Below are 27,940 nucleotides of genomic sequence, written 5' to 3'. Positions count from 1 at the left end.
GTGCATATGCTATCACAAATACCTTACTTTGGTGTATTTTTTATGAAACCGTGCAAAGGTATATACGAAATACTACTGAACTCATGCAACGGAGTTCGGCATACAGTACATCATTAGTACCCCTAAGAAGACAGTTGCGTTTTCGTGTATATAACAAAAAATAAAAAGTAAAATAAAATGGTATACTTGAAAATTGCCGTTCCTGAATCTTCGAAAGCATAAACGTTCTGTAGCCGTGCTTCCGTCAAAGCAATTTACTGAAACATGAATCTACATTTCAGTTCATCACCACATATCTCATGTCCTGACGTAAATTTGGGGGTTAAAATATTGGACCAACAGCCTAGCTGCTTCTTCGAGTTTGTGACGTCGGCTGTTTTCACAAAACTGGCTTAAACTGACAGACATTTAGAAGTGTTGGAGGTACCCCTGTATGAAAGCGAGCTTAATGGCGTTCACGAAGTTCAGCTCTATAGAATTCACTGAATTCAGAATGAATTTTATTCCGTTGCGATCAGCTGCGTCGCTTTCACTTCGCTTCCAACTTAGCGTACCGTACAGTCCGCGCCTCTTGCAGAAATTCGGGAAAATTTTCCCTTTGTCCATTCTTGCCCGGCTGAACATCCGATAGCTCACGATCGAAATAGTCTTCCCCCGCCTAACAAGAGAGTCAAGCACTCCAGGACCTTGTGTCGTTCCCACGCTCTAATGGCTTTCGATATAACTTGAAGTTCACTGGAATATCTTGTGTGCGTAAGGGTCGGTACTTGTGTTCGTGTACGTAGGAGGAAGAACCGCGGTCTGTTGTCAAGTCCAACCGCTTCTTCTCTGCCAATCTCCTCATGCATTCGTCCACCTACGTCAGAGATGTTACAAAAAATATGAACAAGAAACCTGAGATGATCGTAGTTGGAGTGTCTCATCGCCAGAGGCCATACTCCATCTCACTTGCTCGCTGAGAGCCCTGAAAGAGAAGATGTCGGCCATAATGTAAAGACCCGAGTCTGGACCCACAGAGGGACGACACACAGCAGAAGACTCAAGTGTGTGTGTGCATTGAGTCGCGTGGTGTGCGTCGTCCCACTGTGTGCCAAAGACCCAGGCTTTTAGAGTTCATCCACCAGCCAGCCTGCATCTACGTTATTTTTGTGAGAAGATGTCCGGTACAGGAATGCTCAAAAGGAAGGGTATCGCACCCTGCGTAGGAATTTCAGTTAGGTCACGTGCAAAAATACCGGAACATCATCAGTAGAATGTCATACACAACTTTCCAAGCATTCTACAACCTGTCGCTGAAAGTCTTTGCCAGTTATCCCAAAACGCATTTCTTAAATTTCGTTTAAAATCGCATTGGTTCCGGATGATGCTCTAACGAGCATCTAATGAGTAAAAGGCTTTCTGTTCATTTGCATCGAGGTTATTCGAGGTGCGCATTACGAAGGCCTTACACGTTTTTATCTTTTGGGGGCGGTTATACAGATGGGCCGCAAACGTTGGCGCGTACCAATCCTTGGGTTTGATGGATAGCCGTCTCACCGCTTTATCAACGATATACCAGCAGACAAGGCATAATAAATCATAGTCAAACGACAACACGACGGAAGCGATTAATGTGACATTGCTATTCATGCCAACTCAGCGTTAGCGAGAGACAAAACGCTCGGTGAGATGAACCGAAAAAGAAAGCGTTATCGTTCGGAAGGGGCTTAGAAACAGTGCAGTCACATTTTGCTTTTATACCTCCTTCTTTATTTATTTATTTACCCTCAGGTCTATGGTAGTGTATGAGGCTTTCATAGCTGTACGCGTAGAAGCGAAGACAGTGGATGCACACCGTTTACGAACAAAGTTTGTGTATACGACACGAACTTTGTCGTTTTGCAGCGCAGGTATATTTTGAGCACCAAGGAGAAGTTGTCTTTAAAAAGGAACACACGGAGCCGTGGAAGAAACGACGCAGGTGCTGGTTTCGACTGAGGACGACGAACACGGTTACACAAAGCTCCTCATTAAACGCTAGGTGCGTGTTCGCTCCAAATAAGCTCAAAGCCATAACCTCAAAAGAGACTCAGCAAAAAGCAAATGGTCCATATTTCAACCTTATCGAGGGAAGAAATTTCTGTAGCGCCTCATAATTGACAAGTAGCACAATCTCTTACGTTGATGCCCTCAGTCAAGTTCAAGGGCAAAACGTTACGAAAGCACAGCAGTCACGAGGTGTAGAAATATTTTGGCTATTTTAATAGAGTTTTAGTACTGAGTGCGTAAGGAAATATAGTGGGTGCACACTCTGCGTGCGCCGAAAGTGGTTTTTCGTTACGTGCGCGCGCAGTGTGAACACGGTATTTAGTTGGGTACACTACAACTCTCTAATAAATCAGGACAGAATAGTCTCTGTCTCTTGTTAACAGAACATCGATGCCAATCAAAGCTAGCTGGCATGAAAAGAAAGGGAACAGGAATGATGGCGATGATAGCTGAAAAAAAGATCTAAATCCACCTCGTCCAGATCCAGATCGTCCCGCTGTATCTCCACGTTCCGATATCGCATAATTAGGAGTGCTTGCGCATCTCCAGAGTAAAGTTCGTAATATAAACAGAACTGCAAGATCTGCACAGCACACATGTAGAAAACTGTTCTCGCGATAGGATCCACCTATATATCGTTATCTGCACACGGATGAGGCACATTCCACTTTTTACGCTGGTCAACTTCGCACGTTTCTCGACGTTTGTATGAAGTTTTACTACCTTCCAGCGGTATCATAAAAAAGCTGCAGTTTGTCGAAAGAACTGCAGCATTTTATGATTCCCGCCTCCGCATCCAGGGCGATAAATGTCCCTTGACGCAAACGCTGCATTCACCGCCTATCCAGAAAGCCTCAAGGAACGGCGCAAAGGCGCAACGCAATGCATGCAGAGTACAGCCGCGACGCCAATGCGCACTTACGGCTGTTGCTTGCAGCACTCAGGTTTATAGAATAAATTTGAAATATCATGCTTCTGCCGCGATAGTAAGAGGATTGGATGGATACGCACGCACACACGCCCACATAGGAAATGGAGTACGAAGATAAGCACGCATGAAAGTGTATTCACAGACGCCGAAGAAACTCCTCAACTCGCGATTCAAGGAGTTGCGCCGGGACCGGCGAATGTATGCGTGCGATCTTGATGCAGAGCATCTAGATTTCCATGTTTAGCATACCGAATGAGGAATGAATCATGCAAGCACATGGAGAAGAACTTGGCATACACCTTGCAATTCAAACGGCGGCCCATGGAGCAGACATTGGACGTGTGTCAAGCAAGGAAAAAAAAAACGAAGGAGAAGACGACATCCTCCTAAGCGCTTCTAACCCCGTTCGCACTGGCCCAGGATCCAGACTGCGCACAATCGTGGTTTGGCTGCAGTGGTTCAGTGGTTAGCGTGCTGGCCATGTCACGTCGAGACTGGGAGGTACCCGGGTTCGAATCCCGGTGCCGGCTGTGCTGTCTGGGGTTTTTCCTGGGTTTTCCTCAGACGCATTCAGACATATGTCGGCACAGTTCCCTTAGAAGTCGGCCCAGGACGCACATTCCCCCAGGGCGTGAGTCGTGACGTTGCCCACATACGTGAGGCCGACAACGGCAAGCCCTATCACCACCACCACCACCACCTTTGGCTGCAGTCATGATCTCTCCTGCGTGCGGCCAACACGGGTCTCAGCGAAATAGCTCCAGAGCGCGGACATTCGTCCTCGAACGGGATTCGCACTTCATGGAGAGTTGGCGGAGGCGCTTAGTCGTTCGTGCTGTACTTCAAACATGGCTTCAGGCATTCTTCTTCTTCTGTAGGTTCCGTACTATCTCTATGTGGGTCGGTACGGTGTGATACCAACGTAGGTCTCTCTCATTTGTAGAAGTTTATGTAAATTTCATTCAGGCAAACATTTGAACCGCAATGTTTTCTTTTAATTCACAACTTCAATGGGTTACGTGGCTAGCTATCGCCAGGTGGCGTCAAATTGAAAATCTGGATCCTGAACGTCAAGTGTGGACGGCGCAAGGTCTATCGAACAGGATTGTCGCGACCGCGATTGGGCGCCGGTCCACATTGTGCCCGGCAGTGCGTTTGGGGTGTAATACTCACCCCGATGTTGCGGGTTCGAACCCGGCCGAGGACGCCAGCAGCTTAGTGGCGTGTATAAGTTGCTTAGACTGGCTCATAGCCAAAACGCACTGTCGCACACAATCTGGATCGGTCTGCAATCCTGGTCGGCGAAATTCCGCTGGACACGCTGCGCCGTCCGCACTTCACGTCCGTAATCCAGGTTTTCATTTGCAGCCGTCTGGCGGAAGCCTTGCCCAATGCCCACTGAAGTTTCGAATTAAAAGAAAACATTCGTCCAGGATGTCTACTTCAAAGAAATTCACATTATTACAAATGCATTTTCGTCTATTTCGGCGTTTGTCGACGTTGTTCGCTGTGTGCCCGCCGTTGCCATCACCGCCACCTTGCCGCCCCGGAACCGACCACAGGGGTTACACAAACCCGCCATTGTTGTAACTACCCTCAAGCGGGTGCTTTTGGCAAAACTGCCATCTTGTCCTGGTCGCACGTCATAGAAAACGTCATTTTGAGGTCATGTGACTTTGTTTACGTGTCGTTTTGCCGCTTACCGACATATTTTCACCGTCATAACACCAAGAGATGACCATATTTTACCAGCGTAGACTATGCGGTGCTTCTTCCGCAACATGGTAGCCCATTTCACCTTAGTTTAAGTACATCGCATCGGCTCGGTAAGTCTTAACGCGCGGTCGTCATCACATCTTTGGAAGCTGTCAACAATACGAGGCTTTATATGTAAAACTGCGCGTTTTACTGCCGGATTATCGGATAAAAATAATTACCGTGATCGAAAAACATCCAAAACGTCGTCCAGAAACAACAACCGCATTGTTTACAAAAGGTTTGGCCGCCGATCACGGGCGCCGCCATCTTTAAGGTCACGTGTGTCTTGACGTTTGCTGTGACGTGCGACCAGGACCTGTCCAGGATGCATTGCGTTTGCCCAGCACGCTTTCGTCTACGGAGCAATACATTGGATGCCACCCCTGTGGAACCGACAGTGCGAGTAGCGAGAAGGCGAGGGTGAAAGGAAGCCACTGCGCCTGCGCCAACCCTCCTTGAAGTGTGTAATCATGTTCGCGAACGGTGGACAAGTGTCTGCGTTGTAGGTCTGTGTCGCCGAGACTCGCTTTGTCCGTACCTGAGGGCGATCACAATCGCTTCCTAATCACGATTACGCGTGATGTGGATCCTGCATCAGTGCGTTTTGGGTATCAAACACGCATCGGCGCACATTAAAGGGGCGGTCGCATCCGGAAAGCCACCTATGAAACCGATACCACTGTGTTCAGCATCGGCCAACAGTCTACCCGGCAATTTTTTGTTCCAAAAGTGCTTAGATATTAACTAAACTAAAAGATCAGCGCTGCCTCCGCGGCTGCAAAAGCTCCGGCGGCGTGACGTCACTCCATAAGCGAAGGAGTGAGAGAGCGGCGCGCAGAGGAGGAAAGGCGCCGTCCAGACGCCCAGCAACTCTATGAGACGCCAGCGCACGGCCGCGGCATTCCTTTTCTCAAAGGCGTTCCATCATTGGCCGGTTACAGAATGACGTTTTTCCAGAGAGGGTATTCCAGCATACCCTCAATATCCGTCGTCTGCTCTCGTCATGTATTCCGTCGAGTAACAGTGAAACAGCACCAGTATTTCCCGTAGGATTTTCGATACCGTGGTGAGTGGTTCGCAAGGAATTAAGTGACACTATAGTTTCGAAATCGGCGGGAACGGATGCGACCGTCCCTTTAGCGAACCCTCAGGCCCTGTGGCGCCGCTCATGGTGGCAGAAGCCACCAATTATTAGGAAGCGATGGGATTGTAGTCTAAGAAAGCATTGGGGTAAGGCGGCGGCTATGTCGCACAGGGACGCAACGCAACATAGGACCATGCTTTTGGGACTGAAATAGAACGTAAACTATTCTAAGTTACGCGTTTCTTGGTGGGCATTGTGCCCATTAACAACATTTAACTTCCAAGTTTCGACACGTCATTCCACATGTGCAATCCAGTCCTTAAAGAATGAAACAACAAACAAATCCTACATTACCAAACCCGTTTCACCACCTTATAGCGGCGTGAAAACCTATATTTACGTGCATGACGCACGTAAATATAGGTTTTGACGCCAGCGATACTGCAGGCACGCGACGAAACTTATTCAGAGTTAACAAACACCGCAGATGAAAGTTCACACTCTGTCAAGCTCCTATCCCCCCACTGTCTATAGCGAACGTCAATGCATCCCAAGAGCAGCATTTTTCTCTGCTGGAGCGGGCCAGCAGCATAATATATACCCTATGACTGAAACGCGATGCGGTCATATATTCCCTCAGCTAATGCAGTTGAAGGACAGTGAAGTGCAGGGTCCGGACTTGAGGCATTACACAAGCACCAATTACCACCCATTCATCATGACACACGCCCCTGCGGTAATCCCAGTAATGGCTCCATGCAATCGAGCTAGGACCAACAAAAGGAAGTCTCTGAAGGTGCTTCGCGTTGCGTCACCAGACGAGGATAACGTTGCTTCCCATATTCATGAGTTTAGTAAACTCAAATAATAAATCATACTCATAGTCGAACTCTTTCCCTGCTAAGTGTTCTGCGCTGAGAACTAAATTTATATAATCACTTGAGTTCTTCATGAAGTAGCCCCCTTTCAGTGAAGCTCCTTTGAATTTCAGATGAACATGGCCAAGTTCTCACAAAGTTTTCTTATGCGAGATTCCATTAACTGCCGTGCGAGTTGCATGACGTTTTGGAGCAACAAGGGTATTCTTTTTTATATACAAGAAGGTGAGAGCTCGTCTCATGTTCTAGCTTAATAGGTGTATCAAAGGGTTGCACTCATTAGTGAAAGCCAGCTGTCCCAGTTTCATCGTAAAGAGGGCAACACCCACAGAGAATATTGGAGCCTCGCATTCCGAAACAGACATAAGTCGTGACATCACACTTGTGAATGAACAGCCACAGGAAGCAGCTGCCACACGCTGTCGAAAAATTTGAGTGTTTCACGAGTAGTACACCTTTTATTGTTGAGTTGAAAACGACGAAACGGTAACAGGTCTAACCCTTAAAATCACGCCCACATGTCCTCTTTTTTTTTCAGAATAGCTACTCGGACAAACCAATTTGTTAAACCCCTATTACCATCACATACCTTAGCCTTCCAAATATTAACAACAAAAATTCGGAGTAGGTGGTCGTCTCGCTACTACCGCTAGGTTTTCCCGTGAGTACGTCTCGTACGGGACACTGAAACCACAGACATAGCTTTACAAGTGTGGATTTATTTCACAGATCTCTTAGAAGCGAATGTTAGAATCGTTATCTGTGAACGAGCTGCACTCTTGTGTAACATTGGACGATGATAACTGAAGTAACTTAGTAAGGCATGCGGCTCGCATTCAAAGACCTCACAAATGTCAAATCTGGACTATACCGTCGAATTGGAACAGGATGCGATCGCATACGCTACAAGCGTACCCGAGTGAAAGTCCTCTCGAAGTACATGTCCCCAGCTTGCCAACGGTCGTCATGCGGAACGGACAGCGATGCTCGTTGCCGGAGCCTCTACACTCTTAAAAATGAACTTCACCACATAGCACGCTCCTAGCCAACCATCACCCCGAATGACAACGTTCTCGCCCTAGATTTGTTGAAAACGGGAGGAGGAGCCTATTTTGTGCCCATTATGCGCGGCACAAAATAGGCTCCTCCTCCGGTTTTCAACAAATCTAGGGCGAGAACGTTGTCATTCGGGGTGATGGTTGGCTAGGAGCGTGCTATGCGGTGAAGTTCATTTTTAAGAGTGTACTTGCATAGCAACTGAGCGTTCACACCTTTGTGGACACGTCGACTCCGAAGTGGACGGAGTCCGCCATTTTGCAGGTGAGCCAAGTTGCCAGCTCCGACCCTTCTACTGCGGTGCCGAGCACCAGACTACCCTTTTCTCGTGAGCCCACCGTTCTCGCCACTTCGTTTTCCTGTTCCTCCACTTTCGGCCTTCTCGTCGTTGTCAAACGCGTGGGGCCCGGTTGGGTGCCCCGCCCCTTCGTTTGATTGACAGTTTTTGTGTCGCTCGAATTTCCAGGATGCCACCCTATTGCTGATTTGAAAGACGTACTTATACATCAAAATATTTATGAAACCCACATGTGTCGACGGGCATGGACATGATTGAGCTGACGTGACATCGACCGTTGCCCACCCGTCGGCAAGAAGTTTATGAAGCAACCTCAGAGTTATTCTTTCTTTTTGTCAGCGAGAGGAGAAAACCCAGAGGGCTGGCTAAGTATTGCCTAAAACGACTCGCGTTGCAGCCCGTACTCCATGAACAAGGCCGTTCTTGAAGGTACACCGTCTAGAACCCACTGGTTTTCATGAACCCTCTCTTTCCTCGACAACCTGCAGCAGGCACACATTTTAGAGTGCACAGAGCATGGTTTGTATTGAACATAAAAGTCGGATGCAAGCGAGCTGGTGATACCTGTTGCTTCTTGTTCGTCGTTGTCTTCCCTCAGTCTTACTTTGCCCATATACGTTGCCTCAATATACGTTGCCCATCAAACAATAGTTCATACTGGAAAAAGGGTTACGCTCCTTCATAGATCCCGACTTAGTTTCACACCCCCACGGATCGTACCAAGAAGCTTACAGACAGCCCTCCACTGAACTCGCCTGGGCGTGTTGCTAGCGAATAGTGTTGTGAATCGCTACAGACCATCGGCCTATACAGAATGTCCCACATGTGGCACCACCGGAGACACACTATACACATAATAATGCAGTGCCCAAAATACTCTACAGAACGATCAAGGCTTGAGAGCATCCTCGCTATAAGCTGGACGATCGACCCCTCTTTCGTGAAGATCATGGGATCCTGGCGAAATGAAACGCATATCAGACGACCGCACAAGCAGCATTGCGCAACTATTTAAAAGACTCCCGTATCATCACCCGTTACTAGCACGTATGTAAATTAAATCACATCAGCACCGGGATGTACCTCACATCGCAAGTCATGTACTGCTCGCGATACGGTTGTCTGAAATCGCATGTCAGTATAGTGCTGCAGCCTATATTTCCTTGATTGCCCTCGAACATGTTGTTCCAATATTCTATGTAAAGGTGGACCCATATGCTGCACGTGCTTCTTACTCGAAATAAATGACCTTGCAACACCTGGAGATCTGAGATGGTTTAAACCACGGGGTGCTGATTTCGGACAACCGTGTGGCAAGCAGTACATATGTATTCTTTTGTGTGTGCGTGTTGTCGCATGTGTCTTCTGTTCTGTATGTCTATTATTTTATTCATGCGTAATTGAAACGCTTTCAAGAAATGGAGCAGCAGACCCCTGATGGGTATCACCAAGCTCCAATGTTTATCAATAATTGTTTTAAAATTTTGTCAATACCGAATTTTTCTCTCTCTATCTCCGTCAATCTCAACGAATGACATGGCTTGTATGTTTCAGGGAAGTCATTTCATGGGGGAGATCTAGCCCAATATTTTGCAGAATGCTCCCCGATCCCATGGTGACGTGAAACCTGCGTTGAAACCGGAAACCTGCGTCGCGAATTTAAGTTCTCGCGAATCAATCCTCAAAGCAGCTCTGCTCGAAAACGCGAAAATATTTTCCACGCGGAAAAAACCACTTCTACAGTAATCCTATCCTTAGGGACTATGGGACTGGCTTATGTGTTTGCGAGGAGGTCAACGTTCTGGGGGAGGGGGAGGGGGGTCTAGTATTCAAATGCACATCTTAAAATTCGCAAATTAACGAATATGTTTGGTTTCTCAAAGATAGTTCCAATCAGGGTCCAGCCTAAGAGTCATCATGCAGCACTTCTTACGCGTACGTACAAAAACATGCATCGTAAGCGGCATATACGTACTGCAACCAACGATTTCACTGGGGATCCTGATGCGACACGTGGTTCAAAGTAAAATGCGGATGCGTTGCTCCCCTTTCTTTCTTTCTTTTTTTTTTCTTTTTTTGCTCCTTTCCCCGTTGAATTTCCTCACGCTAACTCCGGCTCTCGATTGAATTTTATGATGACTGTGCAATCTTCTGAGCAACAAAGTTCAGCAACATCGAAGTAAGCGCCCTTGGGACTAAATGCTCGAAAATTAACGACACCCCATAATCCGTCTGCAAACACTTTCCTACCTGAAGGATTAGGTCAGTAAGGAAGGTGAAAGAAACTAAGGGTCATGAACAGAAGCTGAGCGCGGGCGTGATATACCGCCGGTTAGTAAACGCGTATAGTGCGGTTAAACTTGTATTACCCGAACATACTAAATAAAACCTTTCGCCATCCTAACTTACTCATTAATTTTGATGTTCTTGCCGGTTCATCGAGAAGCACACATAAAAAAGTAACCTTTTACCGTAACCCATGGTCATTTGACCTTTCACCGCAGCACCTGGGGCTTTCACTTAAGTAGCTTAGAAATTGGACACTGAACATTAAGCGAAAGAGCACGCGCTTGTCGAAATCACTCATTCCTTTCAATTCAACTCCACCAGGCAACGCAAGTTGCAATAGCTGTTACCGTGTCAATCACATGTTGAAAATGGGAGGTGTATAGGCCTTTTGTGACAGTTTGGATGTACAAATACGCGCGTATGTTATGATGACAAAAATGTACGTTGTATGTTGTTAACTGTCACCGAAAAAGGCGTACGCGCGGCTCTCTCCTCACGTCAAAAGCGATAACTCGGTCACCACTGTACCATTCTGCGCAATGTTTGCTGCAGAGCGTGTTATCGTCATCTTCTGCTTTTAGAGTGAACTTGACGGTCAGCTGCGTGGGCATGAATACGTAGCCGAAAAAGTCTGATACGCCGACAGCTTGCGAATTTGTTCAACTATAGTACCCCTGTCAGACGGGCACGTAGAATATCATTAAGTGCTTAGTGAGTTAAGTTGTGATGTCATTTGTGCGGTGCCACCCGGACAGTTTTAATGCGATTCGCCTTAATGCCATTTTCTGCTGCACTCAGTCCGCCGCAACTCATTCGCCTATACTCTCGCTCCCATTGTGGCGCAAAGCAACATTTTTATAATTTCTAAACAGTAAGCGAGCTGGTGCTTAGAATTGATATTACTGAAACCCTTGTTTTCGCAGTACCCTAGCCTCGGGGTTTCAACGATTTTAGATTGCATAAAATCCCACCTCATTGTCATCATCTATTGTTGTTTGTTCGTTTGTAACAAAAAAGAGAGGAGAAACTGAACTCGTCTCCCGATTTGTTCTGCTACTCCTAACATAAATTCTCACCCCCCCCCCCCTCCTCCCCCACTCCCCAAAAATACTTCTCATGTGCTCTACTCGCAGGTTCGCTATATTGTTGTTGTTGTTGTTATCGTTGCATAAAACCACTTTCTACAGTACAACACCGTGTGATTTGATAAATTAGAGCTTTCTCAAACATATGTTGACGAAACAAGACTGAAGTTGTGAGAGATTTACATCGACACTAGCAAAAAGGCTCGAGTTGCCGCCATATTGCTCGTTTTGGAAAGGGCACCGGTTGGTAAATACGTTACTGACCATGTTATTCAAGCACATTAGAACTGCTCCACATGAAGGCCCACTTGGTATTATTATATTTCAGAATATTACATGCAGTTTCTGACATGTGAGTGGGCCGCATCGACATCCTGGCGATTAATGTCATTAGACAATGACTCGTGGCACGGCCTTCGTTAATAATGTCATTCGAGACGCGAATGTGAAAAGGATTAAGGGGTTGCAGCCTTCAAGAATGTCTAAAAAGAGAACACATGATTTGCCTTGCGTCGGAATAGCAATCTGTGCAGGAATTGTGCCACGCAGAAAGTCGCCTATGTACAACAGGCAGGGATGGGCATAAATACACTTTTCGGGTATTTAAATATAAATACAAAATACTGCATATTTTCATGTATTTAAATACTGCCTATAAATACTTTATGATGAAAGTAATTAAATACAAAATATAAATACATTAAGACAGTATTTAAATACTGTAACTACTTCTGTAAATACTTTGAGCCGTCCAGGCACATTATTCTTTTAAATTATATAATAAATGGAGCCGCCTGTGGATGCATCTCTGCTGCACACAATGCCCACAGGTTTACTTATTTTTCCATGATGCAGTGTGATTATTTCAGCATCTTGCGTGGACCGACTTTCCATTGAACGGAAATGTCTCCTTGAGTCTCAGGAGCAGCGAAGGGGGTCTAGACAGGACGGTAACGGGACAAGAACCGACGACGGCTCAAAACCAGCTAATGAACTCGTTATCGCTTCTTCCACTTTCTCTATGTTGAATAAAGTGTTAATTTGTTCATTGGCTGGTTTTGGGTCGCCATTGGTGGTTCTTGTATCCTGTCTGTCCAGACCAGTCCCCCCGACTGCTCCAAGGACTCAAGGAGATGTTTCCGTTCAATCGCATACACCAGCTTGCCTGCCTCCTTCGACTATCCATCTTCAGCGACGACAGTGAAAAACTCCCCGTCAAAAACTGTCTGGTGCGTTGCAGCCATTACCCTGAGTTCCCAGTGAATGGCCGAGTAGAATTGCCGCTAACGGTTTAGACACCAGGCATTATCAAGTAACGCAAGAGGGTTACGAATGACATCTCTCCCAAATTGGTATTCTCATTTCTCTCCCAGCTTCCAGGGCTGAAGCAACTGGGGTGCCCTCATTCGCACATTGTGCTGTTTTCTAGAAGGACGGAAATCCCTGAACACATGGGATGAGTGACCTGTAGCCTCTAGCCAAAATACCCTTCATCGCTGGAGGCTAACAATGTGGAACTCCAGAAAAGCCCACAAAGACGGGAGGATGAGATGTGTATTTAAGCGTATTTTAAATATAAATACGCCTAAAACGGTATTTAAATATAAATATAAATACATTTTTCTTGCCTGTATTTAAATACATATTTTAAATACAGGTATTTATATTAATACTATTTTAAATACAATGTATTTAAATACTGCCCATCCCTGACAACAGGTCGCGTATAAAAGCTAAACATCGGCACTACATGTGAAGTGACCCACGTCGAATTAAAATTGAAGCTTACAACGTGAATGGCGTAGAGGTGAAATGCAATATTAGAATATAAAGCGACATTAGGAAAAAACTCATCTCTATTTCAAGATGACAAAATGTTTACGTGTCAGGATACTGTAGTATAGCATCAGCTCAGGCCTACTGTTTTTGGTGTGATAACTATACACGTGAGCCGCTGTGCTGGTACACACGTACATGTTTGCAGTTTCGCCATTTGCGAATAGAAATTGAATTTCGCTGCCGGTTGCGGGTAAAATGCTGGTGAACCCGCACTGCGCCAGCGGGTAGAGCAGGGATACCCGCACACACCGCGGGTTTCGGTGCGATGCGGGTAAATGTAGTTACTGTGCCCATCACCTCCAGTAATGAATGGAGTATGCAGGAACACGTAGGCGCATCAATCGTTCCCACATCGATGAGGTAACCAAATGGGACGTAGTGTCACATGAACCTCCCATCAGTGGAGGGAGTAAACACACGAATAGAAACCGGAGGGGGACATTCAGCAAGCAGACACATGGGCTACACGTTCGTGGTAATGTTTCCTAATTGGCAATCAGCACTAATAAAACGTCGCTCATCGGCATGGGAGTGGAACCCCAATGGAAGGCGCAGCTGTCACGAAGCACCGGTCATTACGCTTATCTCATGAAGGAGGGCGGGTTCTTGTTTGATCGACTCCAGACGCTCAGGAGAGGCAGCCACTCAATCTTGTATGGGTTCTCCTGGGCGGTTTTTATGCTTCGCACTCCTAGGAAAATGTGGAGACGATCAATTGAGCATTTAATGGTGTCCAATGTAGTCGGGAAAAAAAAATGAAAAAGATGAGGTAGAGTAAACGTCGATAAGAGAGGCTCTAAGAAAGGTGGGAAAACGAAAAGAAAAGTGAAAAAGAAATAAAAAATCATTTAAAAAATAAGCCGCATCGCTACAGCAGTGATGTTTTCAAGCATACTTTTTTTCTCTAAAACTACATGGTAGTCTTGTAAATGCACCGAACTGCATCAGCTTATCCGGACTCAAGGCTCTGATGGGAGGTGATTAATTGCATTTTCTGCGCTTTTTCTCCTTTTACATTTTTTCAGTTCCTTTCAGTGCGTGCCATTTTGATGTGTAGATGTATCGTTGTTTAAAAGTTGTCTTAGTTGTGAACCTCGCGACTCTTTCACATCCGCGTCATATCCTATCTCTCCAGCAAAGCATTCTCGGCGCGCGCCAAAACAAACCCACGTGGGTAAAGGTCCAAAACCCATGCCAAAACGGATCTTGAAGTGGAGCCGACGAGTTCGCGCGATGTCCCCACTGTTCCCCGCTCCCGTCTGCCCCATCCAGCGCCGTCTGTTGAATACGGAGATAACCGTGTCAGGCGCACCCACGGTCACTGCGCATGCGCATAAGTAGTAGTGAAAAAGGTCCATTACACCGTGCGAAAGCTGAGCTGGCAGTTCAAAAAAGAAAAAGAAGGGTGCTCTTGCGAATATGTGGCGAAGGAATACACCATTGGGGCGATTGTATACACCCTGCAGCTTTTGAGCAAAACCACCAGTTGTGCGCTATAATTTGCTGGTGAACACATGATATCGTTGTAAACCTCAGCAGAAAGAAGATAGCTGAGTAAGAGACGTCCACATAATGAAGCAACTATCAAGCTTATTTCTAGCGTCGCCAAGCGCTTTTCTCGCCTGTCGCCATTCTGCCAATTGAGTGCCGATAGGTTTTCGAGGCACTGCATCTCATTGATGCATTGATTCATTGTGTACCAGCAATCTTTAACGAAAAAGAATGACCCCTGCCGTTCTCCTGAGCCTCCCTACGGCGATGTAGCTGTAATTGATACTTCGTCTACTTGATCTACTTCGTGTGGACGATGATGAAGGATGTGCTGGGCTCACGGGTGCGGTTAGCTCTGGGTTTGGCTGCTTTCTTATTCTCAATTTGCGCAGAAAGAACCAAACAGTTTGTCCCCAAGGGAGGTGGACGTCGCTTCTAGTCCCAGACTGCACATCGGATGGCGTGGATTCCCGAGAGGGTTGCGCGTCGTCGCCTAAAACTTCGTTTACGTCGTTCATCGCTTCAAGGGACTCGTGTCCTCCCGGAGGGCTGATGGTCGAGCGGTATTCAGCACATGCTTTCCTCAAGCTTGAGTTGCTACAAATTACAGTCTACTGAGCGCTTGGTAGCCACAAGGTCCCACTTGTGGGCTAGGTATTCTTTCTAGACGTCCAAAAACGGCTCGACTCCATACGTGTGGCGCTTCAAAGAAACACAGTCATTTTAGCTCTTTTGGGAACTAGATGCATTGCCAGAACCATTAGTCCCTTTAGAGACTAAATGGCAGTTTATGTAAAGTTTAGGGAGTATTTACGGTGCTGGAGGGTAAACTTCAGGGTCACGGGATCAAAATGACGAGTAATTGCAATCTGGGGGTCTAAAAGCTGCAGTTGCTCCTTCATTTACTCTTTTTTTTCTCCTACGAGTGTACAAGAGAAAATCCCTCAATCGGTACATATGGACAACTTGAAGGACGAATTGCTTCCAGCTGGCAGCTTCGGTACCAATAAACGATCTGCCAAGACGAGACCTGCATACGACGACTGTTCTACGATGTATAATTCCATCCGAGCTGAACCGCGGACAGCACCTTCTGTCAAGTCTCGAGCAGCGCACACTTAGCTTATGACTTAGTTTGGTGGTGTCTTGGTGCTTTAATGCACGAGAGCAACAAGGCCAAATAGTGTCACGACAATCTCATTCACGTGACGATACAGACAGACAGACAGACAGACAGACAGACAGACAGAGCCGTTATGCATGTGCATAATGGCTACAAAATAGGCCCCGCCTCCCGTTTTGTGGAATGCGTGTGGTCTGCGTACGAAGCTACCGGATCTCAAGTTGTTTTTATTGAAGTACCGGCAAGCACAACTGTGGTTTCCCGGCAACAATCCGACACATTATAGAAGACTGTAGCCAGTACGTATGCGCGCGTCAACTTGAACTGCTGAATCAGAGGCCATTCAACATCTGCAAAGTTCTCGGCCCATGGAGTAACCCTGCACACCAGTGCGGTGCACTTTGCGCTTTTCTTTCCTTTCTGAGGGCCACCGGCCTCCTTCAAGAGCTGTTTTCTTTCCCTCATCATCCTTTCATGTGAACCTTTTTGGAATGGGGTAGGGTCCTGCACTCAACGCAGGGAAACATCCCACACCATCATCATCATCCATTCATCTATGTTGTCACCGCGGGAACGCGACGCCACGACCAAGATAAAATCTCCACACTGTCTCCTTGGCGCAGAGCTAGTTTCTCCTCTTTCTTTTCTTTTTATTGAAGGAATAGCAAGTCGGGCTACGCCTGACTAACCTTTCCTCCCTCACCACCACCACCACCACCACGAGGAAAAGCTAAAAGTGAACACGAAACTCATTCTCTAGGGTTTATAGTACCCCAAAATGTCTATGTATTATATGTCTTGCACTTGTCCATACGTGCTTTGGAGGCCGAGTAGCCCTGCTCGCAAACCATAGATCATCCGCGATCGATGCTCTATGGGCGCGGTAAAGAAAGGGTTAATCGAATACGTTGTGACGGCTTCATTTTTGCCTTTTCTGGGGCAAGCACCTATTTCCACGCCGTCGACAACATAAATGTCCATTAGTACACTGAGTCTTGACTCATATCGAAACGGCCTCATGTACCTCATACGCTACATATACTATATCCTACTTGGCGAAGTATCACGTGAATCACATGGCGCTTAGACCTTGCCACTTTCATATTATAAGTCGATGCCCCGCATAACGCAGTGTAGGCGCGCGAAGGCCAACACACACTATTTTAACTCTACACACATTACTTTAACCCGATTGTTAGTTAGTGCGTTATTATTGATAGTTAGTGGCTTATTTAGTATGTACGTGCCATCAGATCAATGTATTTTTTATATATTTAGTATGTTGGGCAGGTATTGTGGTTAGTCATTTTTAACGTATTACATTATCCTCACGAATGAACAAGTGAGTGAGTGAGTGAGTGAGTGAGTGAGTGAGTGAGTGATGTTTTTCTGGCGCATGAGACGAATGAACAAAACACTGTCTTTCTAAATATTTATTTAGAGCTCAGTCACACCCTGTAACGTAGAGTACGACAAGAAGGATGTTTATTCTAAATATTGGACACCTTTTCTGTTTTCTCTCTCTCTCTCATGCTATTTACGAACTGGATATTCTCTGTCTTGCACGACCGATGATATCGATACAAAGGCACTGGTCCCCTGATATTATGCAAGCGCAGCCACCCAGACATCAAATACGTGAGCGCCTGTCACACGTGCAATACAGGACGGGGACATAACCTGGGGCTCGTGGAAAAAGAGCGTCTTATATTTCCGTTTGTATGCCCAATATGTTCAATAAATATTTGTCGACGGGTTATACTTCTTGTTAAGGTAGCCTCCCTTGCGTACATATGTGTCGCTCCGGGGTTGTCTGCTTACACCTTCCATCTCAGCATTTGCTTACCAATCTTAGGAAATCTGAAACAGCATTTGTTTGCAGATCGAAAAATGAGTCTTACTTGAACAGCACTACGATGCTATCTGGAATGTAGGATATTTTAGTTACAGCAGGTAAGAACGATTGATCATATGTATAAAAAATACCTGTTTGTATTCTCACCGGTGTTCTTGGTGTTTACATTTCGAAGGACAGTCTGAGTAATTCTTATCGTACCCATGTTGAAGCAACACGCAGATAAAGTAAGAAATAAAAATAAAACATTGCGGAAAATAAGTAATCGACCCGTTGAGTACGCAGGCTGCTTCACATAACGTGCAAAAAAAAATAAATAAATAATGGAATGCTATCTGCTCCCGGTCACAGATTTATAAGTTAATATAGTTATTATAATTATAATACAAGTTATATATAGTTATATAATGTATATAATATTAGTTATTATAATTATATTATTATAGTTATTTATAATTCAACCTGGCGATAGAACCTTCAACCATATAAAATTCAACCAAACAATAAAGACAAATTACTGAGGACAAGGCGCAAAGCCTAGTTCCTGCTCCCATGCCATATAATATCACTTCCAGCCATACGAAGCAAGATTGGTTTCTTTACAGGAGGAGCTAGGGGGGTTAGTACTGATCCCAGTTGTCTCGCGACGTAAACTCCAAATTATATTATAGGTTAGTACTACTGCGTGGCGCAGTACAGATAGCTGAGAACTGCTCTTCTCTCTCTGCTCCTTTTTGGCTATAGTCGTGACGACGCGCACTTCCATGTGGCCGGCAACGGCAAGCCTATATCGACATTACCCCCCCCCCCCCTTTTTTTTTTTTCTTGTTACTCGGAATGTTGCCCGACAGAACTGCAGTGCGTGGCCCGCAGTTAAGGACATGTACATCGCCCCAATTAACGTTCCCCTGCAAGGAACAGTTTTCGTTACCCAACGCTACCCCATTAAGTATTGATGGCATGGCAGTTTGCCGTTAGCACAGTGTTTTGGCATGAACTTCCAATCTAAAAGTTCGAGATGTAGATTCTGTGGGGCTTCTCGTCCAACTGACAAGCAATTTCGTCAAGCAGTCAAGCTCGTTAGGCTGATCCAAACTTTTCAGATGCGCAAGTCAAAGCGGGATTGAGACCGCTGAAACGCAAAGTGTGCAGAACTTCTGCGAGACAACACGTACAGCTTATGACAAATGTTTACGGAACACGGCGCAGGCGTGTTTCTTCATCCAATCGGCCTCCTGCAAGATGTCAGGAAGAGATCGAATAAGAAACGGGTGACCAGCTATATTCTATCCATCTCTATGGATATGCATGGTATGCATATGTTATGCATGTCCACTCCTGTTTGCTGATGGTGTTTCGCTCCAATGGAGAAATGTTACAAACCGGCGTTCCGTAGACTTTTGTCCCAAGCTGTACTACAACGTATAGCATGCTGCAGAGTACATCCAAATGAAACACGCACAATAAGTGTATACGTACAACATAGTGTTACGTACATTTAGTTACCTATTCATTTTACGTCAAACAGCTTGTTCCGAGCATTCTGAACTAAATGCATGTGAAGTATTTCGTGGTGCTAAACGGATTCTACCACCAGAAAGTTAGTACTACATGCGGCTTTATAATCGCGCAGACAGCGCTGCAGAAACGTGCCATGTTCGTTCCGGTTTATTATAGGTGGGGTGCATTTGCGTAAGCTGGATCACCAGAAAGAGTGAAAAGAAGCACGCGTATAGGCAGGGTGCGCCGGTTCACCAGAAAGAGGAAAAAAGCACGGGTAAAGCTATGGTGTGACGTCATATGCACGCCACCTATAGGCTAATAAATACACTTTTCGGCGCACAGTTGCGCACTGGATATCAGAGTTATAAGTTTTGCTCACGCCTAAGCGCAATAACATTTAAGTAGTAGAGCGCAAGTGGTTTGTATAGGTTTTCTGAGTTGTCTACGTGGTATGGAGTAGCCGGCTTCCGCGTTGGTGGTGCCAATTTTCTCCATTTTTTTCTTTTTCACTCACTCACACACTCTCGAAATTGTTTGAGAAAATTTATTAGACGACTCATTCTATAGAGCACACTACGAGTACTAATACTAATACACTAGTTGGAATTAGTTATAATGCACAAGATACAATGTATATATGGTTGCATGACTATGGGACTGTACATATGACTACACAACTGTGACTATATACACATGATGACCATATTCGTCACTGTGGCTATGTACATATGAGATGGGCCTTATACGTTTATGGAGGTGCACCAAACGATGCTAACATACGCATCCTGAATGACAATGGAAGGGAGATCACGCCATCGACGCAGGAGGCCTTCCCTCCCAGCGCGAAGAGGTCTTGCTGCAGGATGGCGATTACGCTAACTCTCAATTTCCGCACCAATAGGAAAACAGGGATGTTGCGCAGACGCTGTGCCACAGCTTTGCAGCCCGTTGCCCACAGAACCTGTGCCCCGCAAGCCGTTAAAAGTGCGCTAATCCGGTGGCAGGACTGTCGACGATGTAAGGGCACTGGGCATATGATGTTCGTATGCCGCCGAGCCAATTGCCAAAAAATTCTTGCAATCCGACAGTCAAAAAGCACGTGGTGGTTCGTCTCGACACAATTGCAGTACGGGCAATTGTCCGTCGAGGTCAAGTTCCATGTCCATGAAATCCATGAAATTCCATGAAATTTCATGAAATTTGCTTCTGCGATCACGAAAGGAGTCGCCGCCATCTCATACGACCGGTTCACGGATCAGGCATAAAACCTTTCGGTTCAGTTCATACACATGTGAAATGTGGATACGTGCAACACATCCGAGCCAGCAGGGACCTCTGTTCTACGGTCACACCGAGTACTGTGTAGTTTCCGCGCGGTTACATCCTACAGATGAAGTACAAAGTCGTACATCAGCCTCCGCACAAGAAGCAGTGGAAGCAATAACACGAGGGGATTTACAATTTCTTGTTCGGTCTAGGAGTGGTTTTTAGCCTCGGAGCGTTGGCATTGGGGCGTGCAAGTGCTTGCGTTGCCTTGTAAAAGGCTCCCGGGGTTCAGTTTCGCCGTGCGCGGTATTTACGCAATGCCCAAACATTCTATTCTGATCTTTCAGAGGGCTGAAAAGCATCTTACGTGGCCTTTCTTCGGGAGGAAACAAGTAGACATTTGACTGGGCTTTTCGATGGAATGTATAGTATAATGCAGATTGCTTGGTTGGTTTTCGGTTTATTGAAGATGGAACAACAGGTATGCCAGTTTGGCGAGACATAGCCAATCGGTTTGAGGACATTCGTTTGAAGAAATGCTGCGATAATTCTCCGCATTCTCCAGTATCTTCTCTTTTCGCTTTATCACATCCATTAGTCATCCTTCACGTCCGCATCCATGGCCATGCACTCAGGCTTTGAGTACATTGTTGAGTGTGCTTATTCAGCTCAATTCACGTATCTGAGTGCGACGACCAACAGCTGTTCCGCAGTTGTACCTTCGTATTGATCTCTGATCTGATGTGATGTGATTAAGAAAAAAAAAATGGGAATGTGAGTTTCGACAAAGTCGAACTGGCTACCCCAGTACACTTACACACAGAAAGTACAAACAGATGATGAGATGATGAAAAAACAAAGAGATGATGTCCAGAGAAGAGCAGAGATGATAATGGAGTTCAACATGTAGTTCGAAAGTTTCGACCAAGTGAGAGTAAAATGTCAGAATCGCTGGGGGCACATACAGTACACGTCACACATTCAGTGTGTCCTAGAATGTCCATAAGCCCGGTTGTATGCAGAAAGTCTTCAAGTGCCCTCAGCGCCTTGTCGGACAACGCAACCTAACAGTTTCGCGATGTCGAAGGCTCGGGAGTCCACACGAGAGAGGCTCGTCTCTAATGCCCTTCGAACATCAACGTATTTCTGACACCTGAGAAGGATGTGTTCTACATCCTCTACAACGCCACACTCACTACAGTTCGGAGAGTCTCGCTTTCCAAGTTTGAAGAGGAGACGTGCTCTGTACAGTACATTGAGCCGCAGCCTAGATACAGGGTGTCCACGCTAACTGTGAACATATTTTTAAAAAATATATATAACACTTTTTCCAAGATGAAATCAATTGCAATATAGCATATGCTGAAGGGCACTCCCTAGCAGGGCATTAGCAAAGTCCAAAGGCAATGTCTTAATTAACTTTCATTAATTAACTTGTTAATTATAAAAGCGACAAAGTTGTCCCAATGAGAACATCTGTTCCTTTCGGTCACCTGATATCGTAGCCGTTTTCAGAACAAAAATCCGTTCGATAGATCGCCCGCAAAAAATTAGTGAAGGAACGCCATTTTTTCCTCTATTTTGTTCATTGCGCATTTTCGCAGACGCGTATTTGCTTCATCCACAACGTGAGAGGGGAAAGGAGTACAGGGCCGCCTCATGCGTCGAAGATGAGCTTTAACTTGCGGAAACAAAACAAAAACAAATGTATCGGGTGACTCTATCGGAACTGGCCTTATCTTGGGTTTCATCTTCTGTTTCCTTTTAATCTTTTTCCAGGACGCGAGAGGCGATAGTGTGCTCTTTCTTCCTCTCACATTGGGGGTGAAGGAAAGACGCGTCTTCTACGAAGCGCAATGAACAAAATAAAGAAAAAAAATGGCGTTCCTTCACGAATTTTTTGCGGGCGATCTATCGAACGGATTTTTGTTCTGAAAACGGCTACGATATCAGGTGACCGAAAGGAACAGATGTTCTCATTGGGACAACTTTGTAGCTTTTATCATTAAAAAGTTAATTAATGAAAGTTAATTGAGACATTGCCTTTGGACTTTGCTAATGCCCTCCTAGGGAGTGCCCTTCAGCATATGCTATATTGCAATTGATTTCATCTTGGAAAAAATGTTATATATATATTAAAAATCTGTTCACACTTAGCGTGAACACCCTGTACGTAGGACAGTCGTCGTTTGTGGCGTGAAGGAAGGTGGTACTCGAAAGCGTAACTCTGGGTCGACCTTGTACAGAAGCGAATCCCGAGCCGATCCTGTTAGTCCAGGAGGTGCTGCACATTTGTTGCTTGAGCTCGTTCAGCATTCGCCCCGCATCGCCCTTGGTGAAATAAATGGGCATCGTTTGGACGCACCTGAGTTGAAGAGCCCGGCGTGAAGCAGCGTCCACAGCCTCGCTGCCTGCAATGCCGCAGTGACTAGGGATCCACTGCATTTGGATGTCATGACCTTTCAAAACTGCCGCATGGCATGCGTGCAAGACATCTTGCGCTGCTAACGCCAGAGATCCCGTAGTAAACATGGTAGCTATAGAATCTGTAAGGCACATTTTGAGTCGCTATAGATGATCCAGCCAGCAACTGAAGATTGCGAGCTGATACAACTTAGTGCCATTCCACCTCATCCTCTACCGTAAGCTAGACGATTTTATGTTCCAATACTTGCTTTGCACCTCACTTCACGAGCTTCATCCAGCTCAGAACACGACACCAACCCGCATCTAAAAAGTGTCATCATTCACCCCCACGCGCAATATGAGATCCTCTTAATACCTTTCCCATATATAGTCGCATTAAACAAGACATTGACCTTGCAACGTTATGAAACCGTGCCTCCATGGGTACGCCAGGCTCGTTTTGTGTCTTCTTTTTACGGCGAAATTCGATGGAAGAGCTCAGAACAAGATTACAACACGAAATATTGAAGGGATCCAGAGAATTTGGTTTAGTTTTGTTAAAGCCTCAAAAAGCTGCCATTCTTCTTTGAGTTGAATAGTGGTGGAATAGCAGGGGACCGGATCAATGGCACCGTAATTCTTTTATATGCGTACAATTTAATCTAACCTCCGAACTTTTGGAGGTGAAATGCTCTAAAAATTGCTGCTGGTTATGGTTTTTATTTATCTTCTTTTATTTTCTACCCCTTCCCTGCACGTCCTTTCATTCTCCTTTTCGCGTATCGAATGAAGTTCATGAATATACTATTGTTAAGCTTAACCATGCAGTGAAATCCCCGGAGATGAAATCTCGTTATTGCGCGGGTGAATGTCCGGCCTCCCACATTTTTCTTTACCTTTTTCCTCATTTTCCTTACGTCTTCCTGAATTGTGTTGCACTTATTTGTATCGCTCTTACGCAATAAAAAAAAAAAAACACACAAACTATTTTATGATAATGATTGTTAATCATTATGATAATGGCATGATATTTATGATAATGGCATGATATTTATGATAATGAGTATGATACGAATTGATTTCGCTATTCGAAATTCAGTGCCACGTATGTTTTACATTTATTCGAAGTTGTAGTACTCACTGTACCTTGAGAATGGAAAGAAAACGGTAAACGTAAACGAATCAGGCAGGAAGAATTCGGATTTTCTTTTTTTTTTTGTATTCGGCGTTAGCGCCGCGAAACAACTGTGGCTATGAGCGGCGTACAGATGAGGACAGATGGAGAGAGGACACCAGGAAGGAGTGAGGGGCAGGTGGAATTCGGAAAACAGCTGGAAAAGCCAACGATACCAACAAAGAGAACCATCACTTTTCACGTTCGAAAACTTCGTAAAAAACGAAATTCGTAACATGCCAACTTTTTCATATACTTACCACACACTGCCGACGCGCATGCTTGGTACACCTGTATAACTTCGTCAACGGCGCAGTTCTCCGCAACATTTCTATTTTGATTGATTGAATGATTATTTGGATATTTAATGGCGCAATAACAACGGATATCATACTCGTACGGATTTATTTTGACCCAGCTACTGCACAACCTTGAACAATGGCTCGGGTATACGTGATGAACGCGCGGGAATCGTGAGGCTGTAGTTCATCTACCATACATTATATCTCGATTTCTTCTAGTCGAACATGGCAGGACGGTTTTATTGCGTTCCGCGAAAAGACGCCGCGTTCTGCAAACAGGCCTCATGTTTCCTTTCTTTCTTCTTTTCCTTTATTTCTATTTCTTTTTTGTTAGCTGGGAATAGCGAGCCGCATTAGCGCAGGCTGACCTTTCCCTCTTTTTCTTCTTTTTTGTTTTCATATTAAAATATTAAACATATATCCCCCCCCTCCTCCTCCTCATGTTTGACATATATGGCACAGAAAAAATGCTGCGCGGTTCCATTGGTGTTCGTTCGTTCGTGTTTTCCTACATAAATGTAGCGGTTTTGTGGGGAAAAAAAAGGAAAATAGCCTATTCGTAGATGAGTACGCTTGATATGTATATTTCGAAAAACCGCTCCGTTAGTTGAGACTTGAGAGAGCTCGTTCAATATCAAGATGGGTGGTACCCTAATTAAGTGCCCTGTACTCATTGGAGTTGGACGGACTAAAAATAATACGGAGAGGTTGTACTCCTTCTTAAAGGCGTTCCCCTTATTTTATTGCCTTTATTACTATCTTCATCTGCTGAACATGCAATGAGAATGAGCGACTAAAAAATATTGCACCTTTGAACCGACAATGGTAGGACAAAAGAGCAAAATCAAAAATAGGATTTAAAAAGCTCTTCAATACCTACACGATGGTCTGTAATACGTATATAATCCATCCTGAATATTCTATATTATTTCAAGACGTTGTCGGTTAGTTTATTATGACTAAAAGCTTTAAGCGGAAATATTTCAACAAAAGTATCTGTGCAGTTTCCGGTGATTACGAAAGCTATACCGACGTTTGCGAACTTGTTAAATGCGGTCGTGGAAACAGGGGTTTGCGAGTCACACATTATTATTGAAAACAGAAACGATACTGCATTGTCAAAGTCAAATACTAAACACTGAAGAATGACAGCCGTGAAACAATAAATACAGACGACATGTTTAAATGTGAACCATGCTGCAGTATCGGTAGACATTGAAGATATTATTCGCAGGTGTAGTGAAAGAAATTTATTTGTAAAACGGTTCTTCTCTCGCAGGCACCCATACAGGACGTCTGGATTCGAGAACGACAGAACGGCTACACACGCGCCAGGTTTAACCGGATTCCACAGTCAAGTGATTTGATGCATCTGCGTGGTTACAGTCTGCTGAACAGAAAAAGCCAGCCGTGCAACGTAAGTCTTTTAACCTAATTCGCGACATGACTCCCATTTTTGATTCGCGCTCGTGGAGTGAAGGGGAAAAAAGGAAACGGAGAAACGAAATATATACGCTCTAGTCTGTACGGCATTCGGTTGGTTAAAGACGACACTGTTGTTCGTGGGCGGTAATACATCGAATGTTATTCTGCAAGCAAGGATCAGTATGGGCGCCCACGAACGATGGTTTGTTTTATAATGCCGCATTATTGAAAGTGGCTCATTTTGAGGCGTCCGCAACTCGTAACAACTTACGTAATGACCGGTGAGGACATCAGGTTGCATGTTTCCGCAAATAATGTCGCTGCACCTCCATAAATTTAACCCAGATTGCACATAAAATACAGATGATGATTGCAGATAAAATACAGATTGCTCGCCGTGTCGACGGAATCGGAATCGACGGTTGAAATTTTAGTGAACAATTTTAGTGAAAAAATTTAACGCATTACCCATTTTCTCCCCACTACGCTGAACAGTAACAGAGATTCTGAGTGTACCGTCGGCCGACTTTCGGCTCAACCGCCGCCGTATACACGCATTAGTGCGGGCAACCAACAGGTCTTAGGTGCTGACTTTTCTATTAAACTACAGTCACCTGTACTATAGAAACATTTACACTCTGAGCGTTGGATTCTAGATGTACTCGAAGACTAGAACACTCATGCATGCAAGGTACGTTTGTTTGTTTGTAGGAGGGGGGAAAAAGAGGAGAAATCCAAAATAACATCTTGTCTTCCGACACCTTCACTGTAGTCTCAAGGAGCAAAGCTCCAGCATAACGGAAGCATAAATACCGTCATGTTGGCTTACCTATGCGACGAAAACCATCGTTTGCAGCCACATATTACTTAGCTCCAAGAGACCGTACAGTTATAGCGCATGTCAAGCTGCTTGCAAGTGCAGGTTTTCCTGAAGGTGCCGCTGCTGCATGGTTGGGATGTGACCTTGCCAGATAATGAACACACGTTTCTACGTCGTGATAACCGTGCGCTTGCTTAGCTAACGAGCCGTGATAAGTTGGTAGGTGTTTACGCATGCGTGTACAGACACCAAAAAGTAGGGTACCATGGTGGTGGTTCGCAGCACCATCATTCACACCAGTTACCTTCTCGCTTGTGCACGTGACGTCACGCGCAGCCCTTGCACGCCTTGGAACCACGTGGCATGGGAAAACATGGGGATGCGTCACAGGCGTCTTACTGCGGGCCGAATGAGTCAGCAGCATGTGTTTTTGCTATTTTCTCTCGTAATTGCATGCATACCGCAACAATTCACGGCATGCCCTCCTACTGTAACTCCGGTACGGCAATATGTTTTCCAATGTCACGTGACCAAACATGACGTCACTGCACAAGCCTCATTTTCGAGCATTTCGCGTCCACAAATAACATATAGCTACGTTTGAGCTACGGCCGGAAAATAAAGCTACGTTTGAAGGGGCGATTGGGCACGATTTGGGCAATCATCTGACCAACATTAAAAAGCTTGAAGTACGAAAACAACAACAAGACCTCAACATACAGGGTGTCCCAGAAAACGTGTCATTGAATAATAATAAAAGAACTAACCCAATCATGCGGTAAACGGCATTTGTTTTTACCAGGTTTTTTCCACCTCGTGATGTGAATGCCATTTAACGAGTTTAATTATGTTAATTTTTACGAAACGAACTCGAAAATTTGCCAAACACGGGTCGCTTTTTTACCCCACCCATGCGAAGCGGGTGCCGATTTTACTCAAGTTCATCATAATTGACTCGGATATTGAGGAGCTATCCCATCGGACAAAATGTCCAACCTGCAGTTTTTAATGCCCCCAGCGCTCCCCCGGGCCGTTACCTCCATCATTCACCGGCTACGTCTCAATGTGCCATATACCGGGCGCCTCCTCTTTAAACTTGGGAAGGTTTCCACACCGAATTGTTCCGAGTGCGGGGTATTGGAGGACACAGAGCATGTTATAGAAGCCTGCCCTCGATACAGAGAGGCTCGTCTTTCCCTTGAGGCGGCACTAGCCCGCCTCGACAATCGCCCTTTCTCCGTTGGGAAGGTTCTAGGCAGCTGCCTGCTGGCCCACCCAACACCAGGTGCCGGCATTGCGCGCTCTTGTGGACTTTATTACCGCTTGGGA

At 45.4% G+C, this 27,940-nt stretch overlaps 1 protein-coding gene and 1 long non-coding RNA gene across 2 annotated transcripts in view; one reads left to right on the top strand and one right to left on the bottom strand.

Moving 5' to 3' along the window:
* Positions 1-27,940, top strand: part of LOC135396957 (neuropeptide Y receptor type 6-like) — a 477,468-nt gene that overhangs the window by 277,012 nt on the left and 172,516 nt on the right. The window contains exon 3 of the mRNA XM_064628224.1: positions 25,646-25,783. The gene's annotated coding sequence lies outside the window, so the exon portion shown is untranslated. The remainder of the gene's footprint in view (positions 1-25,645; positions 25,784-27,940) is intronic.
* On the bottom strand, positions 195-26,657 carry LOC135396979 (uncharacterized). Its single transcript, XR_010423568.1, has 3 exons — positions 26,621-26,657; positions 1,140-1,197; positions 195-964 (listed from the first exon to the last, which is right to left on the bottom strand). It is a non-coding gene; the product is annotated as an uncharacterized LOC135396979 (long non-coding RNA).

Source organism: Ornithodoros turicata, chromosome 1, assembly GCF_037126465.1.
Source record: "Ornithodoros turicata isolate Travis chromosome 1, ASM3712646v1, whole genome shotgun sequence".
NCBI classification, from domain to species: domain Eukaryota; kingdom Metazoa; phylum Arthropoda; class Arachnida; order Ixodida; family Argasidae; genus Ornithodoros; species Ornithodoros turicata.
This window is presented reverse-complemented; position numbering and strand designations above follow the sequence as displayed.